The sequence below is a fragment of the Meles meles genome, chromosome 5 (genome assembly GCF_922984935.1).
Source record: "Meles meles chromosome 5, mMelMel3.1 paternal haplotype, whole genome shotgun sequence".
Lineage (NCBI taxonomy): Eukaryota > Metazoa > Chordata > Mammalia > Carnivora > Mustelidae > Meles > Meles meles.
Genome location: NC_060070.1, coordinates 130,439,911 through 130,447,351, shown reverse-complemented (window position 1 = coordinate 130,447,351; position 7,441 = coordinate 130,439,911).

Here is a 7,441-nt window from a genome sequence, read left to right as displayed (position 1 = left end):
GCATCATGACCTTAGCTGAAGGCAGAAGGTAACCAACTGAGCCAGCCAGGTGCCCCTGTCTCCATGGTTTCAGCAATTGTTTATGGGGTAAGCAGCTTACTTTAGGTGGCCAGGTCCATTTCCAGGACTAGGACCCACTCCTAAGGAGCTATGGGAGAATGTGAGTATACAGTAGGAGAGAATGGAGTCACAATAGAGAGAGAAACCAAGAGGGAAGGAAGAGAGGGACGCCGAGGCATTTGAATCGTGAATCCAGTCGTCCCTGAAGCTGACTCCACCATCTTGATTCCAAGGGCCAATAATTTGCTCTTTTGCTGAAATTAATTCAGATTGGATTTTCTTCATTTGCATTTTATCATAACAGAAGGGAAAATAAGTGTGCTTTAATTTACTCTTGGAAAGTTCCATGCCTGCTTTTCAAGGAGTGCTTCAACACCTAGGCAGGGCCTCTCAAATCCGGTGGCATTCCGGTGACTTAATAGCTAATAAATTAAATTTCCTTTGAGGTGCCCAGACAAGAATTAAGAGTGAACTTCCAAGGCAGAATAAAAATGGGCTGATTCAGCTGGGTTTAATCACCTCTGTTTTACAAAGTTAAGTCAACTTAGTGGTGGGAATGAATCAAGAACTAATACATACTTGAGGAGGCTGCGGGCAAGGAGAACGTGGTTTAGGAAGGTCCTTGGCCATCAAGATAGGTTTTAAGAGCATGACCTTGTAGGCAATTAGGCAAATACTTCTCTAGCAAATTCCACTCCCTACCTACCCTTCAGAGAAAGGAGTATTAATGCGAGGTCATCTGTATTGTTGGTGGATGATGCTTGAAAGCGGGGTGTGGGTGGAACCGTGCGTGGAATACCAGGAATCTTACCACCGTAAGATAAGCTGGCTCTGTTATCAAAGACACATTTGAGGTTACCAAGGGCTGGTCCTTGCCAATGCTGGCAGACCCATCCATGACTCAGTGTTCCTCACTGGCTTATGCTTATCTTCTTCTAATCTTGTTTATTTAACTTCTGACTCCTCTTTCACGTGCAACTTGAAATGCTCAAGATTTTTTAAAAAAATACTCATTGTAAGCATTCTTGGCCTGTGTGCAAAAAACATTAACCTCCAAATAGAAATGCACAGTACTGACCAGCCCCCAGTCCACTATGCAGAGCAGAGAATTTGGAATGGTTTTGCTGTGTTACTAAGGCTGGAGGGCTTTCTGGGTGGCAGGTGGTTTGACTGGCTGTGGGCACAGTAACACAATGGAAATCACAGTCGCACCCACTCGTGTGTTCTTAGCGCCACCTTTGGGAGTGGGGGCAAGCTTCCCAGTGGGTATTTTCATTGCTCTATTCACTAAATAACAACTGCCTTTAAAAGTACAGAGTTGAGAATCCTTCTCCAAGTATTTCTGGATTGAAAAAATATTGTTAGCATCGCCCAAGCCTGGCCCTTTTCCTCTTCTGAATGCCTGACCTCTTCCGGTGGTTCTTTTTCTAACCCTTGGCTATACGTGTCCTTGAAATCCAGGTGTGGTGTGTTCCTATTGTGCTTTTCAACCTACTTCCTGGAACCCGAGGAGAGTGGAGAGGGATGGATATTTAGATAATCACCAAGCGAATAAGGATCGCTTTTGATTATTTCCACGTGCATTCAATTTGTGAACAAAACTCTGACTCTCGGGGCAGTCGCCTTTGTTATTAATTATTCATTCATTCATCTATTCAGCTACGTGTTCAATAAACATTTATTAAATGCCAATTATGTATGAATAAGCCATTGTCTTTGTCCTCTTAATGCTCTTGTCTCTGTCCTCCTGAAACTCATGTTCTAATTATGGAGACGGGCCTGAGAATGAACAGCTGGGTGACAGTGTGGCCAGTTTCATCCCTATCATCTGCCATGGATTTGAGGTTGTTGAGAAATCCCTCCTCAGAGGAACTAAACTCAGGGAGCCTCCCCACGGGCCAGGAACTAGACAGCACCCACCTGCTAGCTCACCGTGTCTTCTCAACAACCTGATGGGATGACAGTTGCTCTTAGTGTCCTCATTCCTTTATGGGGAAACTGAGGCTAACGGGCACTAAACGATTTGCTGGAAATTGCACGTGGGGAGTAGAACATGGCCAGTGTGATGCCTCGGTGTGTGTTCCCTTCATGACAGCGTTTCCTCCTTCTAGTAAAAACAAACCAACAATAAAACTCTCTCTTGGTTTGGCAACTGGGAGACCACACTCTCCTCAAGTTTTCTTCCCTAATTCTACCCCCAGCTCAGAGGGGATGGTCCATGTTCCTCAGGGACTTTTCCCTGGCCCTCATCTCATTCTACACCTTGCATGGGGTATATGACCATGATACACACGTGTGCATGCAAAGATGTGCAGGCACACAGTGGAAAGACAGGTGGATTCTTATTTAATCTTTTACATTTGCAGGATGTATATAGAAGGCCACCATCATGTTTTACAGAGTTTTCAGGCAGAATAAAATCTAATCCATGCTTAAGTTTCTAGACATACTATGAACAGGGTGGCCCATGGTTACTATACTATGGAAATGCCCACATTCAAAGGAAAAGGCCATCTGTTCCATGACTGTTGGGATAGGTGACATCCTATCAAGGGAGAAGGTCCTTTGGCCTTCAGGGCAGGCGACTAGAGCTAACTGAGGGAGTATCCATCATGGGCACCCGGCCAACATATCGGAGAGCTGCCTGCATGTCCCACACCCTGCTGTTGGCAGAGGATCACCACATGACAGCTGATGTTCTGTTTTGGATTTCGTGAGGTAAGTATGAGGTCTCCCTTCCTGAAGAGAAAGGAGCATTTAAAAAAAAAAAAAAAGAATCTTTCTTTCTATAAACTCTATAACACCCCGAATCACATTAAAATACACGTATGTGGAATGATGTGGCAACCCACTTGCCTCTCATACAATTTTCCATAACGTTTCATTTCCCACTCCTCAAGGTACATGGCTGGGTTTTTCCAGTGACAAGGAACCCAGGGTCCTACCAGGCAACCCTGGGGACGGGGGACAGCTTGTCACATTGGATAACTGGAAACACTACAGGTACCTGACAGCCAACCCCAGGAGGCCCAGACTGGATACACCCAGGGTGCCTTCTAACCCCCTCTCTCTGCCTTCAACTGGCCCCTCACATTCCAGAACTTTAGCTTCAGAAATTCCCTCCTTGGCTTATCATGCCAACACTGATGACGAGTTCACTAAGAGCAGGTGATTCCGCCATGAGAAATCATCCTTTCCCCTACGTGGACCTGGAGGCTTTTGTGGTTGAGAGCTTTCTAGTAACTGTTGGCAAGTGTCTGCTGAATTCAAGTGAAGGGGAATTTCGGAGAACTTTGTTCAGGGCCTGTGTGGGAGCTCCGGTCCTCCTCCTGTCCGGGTGCACGAAAAGATTGGGAGAGCAGGTGGAGGTAGCCCGAAGATGGGAAGAAGCGGGGGCGCCCCGTCTCCACACCCACCTGGAGCCGGTGGGGGTTTGTGTCAGTCCAGCGAGACAGACGGCAAGAGGCAACATCCCAGTATCCAGGGACCACTGCTCTGTCCCCCATGCCCTCCAGTCTCCTGTTTCTGCCTCTAGTTTTTCTGGAAGATAGCAGGGTAGAGGTAACGTGGGTGGGTGGGCGGCCAGGGAGAGGAAGGAGCACCAGTATCGCTTGCTGGAGGCTGGGCTTCCATAGGGCTGCAGAGAAAACCCCAGATGCCCAGTTACAACAGAATTTCAGATACACAGCGGAGCCATTTCTCGTGTAAGTAGGTCTCAAATGCTGCCTGCCCTCTTACTTGCTACATCTGGTGACACTAGCTTGCCATCCTGTTCACCTTCAGTGAGGCTGACCCCGCCCCTTGTCACAGCTTCCAGGTTGTGACTCCCACCCCCTCCCCATCTCCCATCACCCCGGCAAGAATTTAAGGGACCGACAGTCAGCTTGGCTCACATAGGCAGTCTCAGGGCACCTCGAACAAGTCGGAGACTTCTCACCATGGAGCCCAGCCCAGGCGGGCTTTCCCTGGGGGATGGTTTAAGCACTGCAGGCCTGGGAGAATGGCTTCAATCAGTGCTTCTGGAATTCTCATAGCGTGTGAGTCACCTGGGGGAACTGGTTAGGATGTAGATTCTGAGTCAGCAGGTCAGGGGTGCGGCCCGGGACTCTGCCTTTCCTAACACGCTCCCTGGGGACATCCGACGCACCTGGTTGGAAACCGAGATTGAATTTAAGATTTGAGGCAGGACAGGGACTCATCCCAAACAGCTTGGATGCATGTGTGGCTCCTGTTATGGGCTCAGGTGTCTCCCCACTCCCCACCCCCCAAATGCGTATGTTGAAGCCTAAGAGACTTTTGAGGCACACACACAGAGGGAAGAGCGTGTGAAGACACAGGGAGAAGGCCATCTGCAAACCAAAAGGAACCAGCCCAGCCGACACCTTGATCCTGGACTTCCAGCTCCAGAACTGGGAGGAAATACATGCTTGTTGGTTAAGCCCATGGAACTTTGTTACGGCTGCCCCAGTGGACTAAAACATGCTCCTTTAGTGGGAGCACGGGGCAGGGCCACCCAACAGGACCCGCAGTACCTTGAAAATAAAGGAAGAAGTAGTCCTTCTGGGAGCCAACAGCTTGTCGTTGACAGCCAAGCAGAAGAGTCATTCTCTAAAAGCTTTCACTTGCTTTCCAGGATGTAGATCCTGCAGAAATGTGCTGTCACCTCTCCTTCAGCCATCTCATAGCTCATGGGACTGTCACAACCCCCTGGGTGGATGCTGAGTTAAGTTCCATAATCCAGATGAATAAACTGAGTCACATGTGGGCAGGCTATCTTCAAAGGCCACAAACTACGGCAAGAAGAAGGAAGGGGAGGAGGAGGGAGAAGAACTCCGTTTTTCGCTAACGATTTCTACCTTTCCAAAAATGAAGCTTCCATTCAGGATTAATCCAAAGAAACCATTTTCCCTGTCAGTTGGGTTTGCCCTCTCCCCTTTCTCACTGGGGCAGGATGACATCTGGGGGCCTTCATAGAGCACTGAGGCATCAGTGGGGGGTTGGTTGTTGCCATCTGTCCACTTGCAGTGGCCGCCAAGCTCTCCATACCTGGCCCGACCATGGGCATCCTTTCCTGCTGGCATCTTGGAAACAGCATGCACCACACCGGGGCCCCTCCCTGACCTCGAGGCTCCTCCAGGTCCCCCAGATGTTCCTCACTTCCCCCCGAGCCATTCACCAGGACCACTTTGGATGCCTTCCCATTGTCTGAGCCCGCAGAATGCTCTGGGCTGTCTTGGGCCTTCCCTTCAAAGACCATGCCTCACAGGCTGACTGGGCATCTGCTAGGCCTGCAGCCTCCCCAGGCTCCACCCAGAAAGTTTTTTAATTACAAATACGTGTGTGAGGTGCAGTAGTGGGAAGGGGGGTGGGGGCGTGCTCCAAGCAGGAGGAGGAAGTCAGGGGAGGGCAGCACGGTGTGCAGCTGCTCGAACTAATTCAACCCCTTCTAGATCTCTGTTTTCTAATACAGTAGCCACTGTGGCTGCTTTGATTTAAATTAAGATAGTAATTTTACCAGTAATAATTTTTACAATGATTAATAATAAATGTTAATTAATTAAAATTTTAAAAAAAAGAACTAAGTCGGCCCTTCGGCCTTGTGCCACATGGTGTTTAACCTTGAAAATCAGGTTCAGTGTCTCGATTTCATAGACTTCTTCAAAGGGATGGAGATGTCCACCTCGCAGCGGAGGAAATTCTCCAAATCATGGGGTTTAAATCTAAGCTGTCTTTAAGGCAGCTCTATGTACTCATTTCCTGTCTGTTTTTAACTCAGGCCCGGGAGAGACAGAATTGGAAAAGGAATCCTGCTGCAAAACACAGCCTCGTGTGCATCAGTTTGTCAAACAGCTCCCCTGGTTTCTGCAGCACCCCAAAAGGCAGCTCCTGCCTCTTTTCTGAACGCCGTAGATGCATCAAGTGCTTTCTAACAGAGGCTTTCATCCTGCTCCTGCTCTGCTGTGAAAACAACCTCATTCTTCCCCTGTGTCTCTTGGAAGTTGACTAGAAGCTGACGTTACCCCCATTTGAAGGGGAGCTGTGCTGTGGCTTGGCCATTTGAACTGTCTGAACTTTAAAGAGTTTCACCACTGAAGGGAAGAGCAATTTTGTCCAATGCTCTGACACTGACAGGCTGAATCTGCGTGGGAAAAACCATCCCAGATGACTCTGAACTTGAAGAACCACCCTACAGATGAGAACATCTGACTGTGTCCTTGTGGGAAGTAGACCAACCAACACCTGGTATTTACTTGTTAGTACATTCCACAGTCCTGCTGAACCCCAAACCACCGTCTGTAGGTGCACCCTGAAGGGAACATCACCCTCTTTTATAGCTGAGGAGACAGAGAGAAGACTGTGCGAAAGTTTCACTTCTGAGCATCTGCAGTTTGAGATGTTGAACTTGAAGTCTTTTGTTCTCCTTTCTAATAGACCTCCACCTGGCTAGGATGTCTGGTGGTCTTCCCACAGAGAAGTTGGAGGCAGGGGAGGATACTACACAAGAGAAGTCCATTGTTATGATGGGGTGAGGGGAGCGGTCCCTGCTTGGAACAGACCACTGGGGATGCTGGGTGTGTCCCAAGCTGAAGAAGTTCATCCATAGTCTTGGTGGGGGCAAGGTCTTCTTAGAATTAGCCAGTTGTGTTGGAGGGTAGGTCCTGTTAGAATAAGCCCATCAGGACTAGAGGAGGATCCTGGTTAGAATTAACCAATCTTGGGAACCATTGCTCTTGGAGCTCTCTGGCTCCAGACTGGCTGATGAGAGAGGAAGGGAGGGCTGGCAAGTGGCTTCTGGAAAATGGTCTTGAGTCTTAAAGAAAGACTCAAGTAGCCAACAAGGTCATGTAGCGCTGCTGGACCTTTGTGAGCAGTGTTTATGATGCCTGAAAGGACAGCAGCTGTCCTCCAACCCTGAGGCCAACAGCTTGAGAACAAAGTTGGACCCACAGAGGGACCAGTTGGAAGGTACTCTCCGGGCCTTTGACGGTGGCTGTGAACTGCTGCCATCACCAAGCCTGCAAATCTCCTATCTCCCGGCTTCTTGTTTCGTGAAGCAATAAAATGCCCCCGCTGTTTCACGTGTGTGTTTCATGTTGTGTGAGCACATCTGTTAGGAACCATTTCTACATGAAGAGTTGGCAAAATAACTAAAATCTTAACTATACTGCTACAAACACATGCTTTATGGAGAGGAGAGGAAAGATTGCATGAATATCAGGACAGAACAAGAGACACGGTAGCAATTTGTCACTCAAGGTAGGAAGCTCTGGGTTATGCTTGGGTTTGTGCCTGTCCTGATCCCTATCTACTTCTTCTGGGTTCCCAGCCTGTGCAGGAGGAGATAGTTTTTTTTTATTATTAATTCTTTACTTAATTGTGG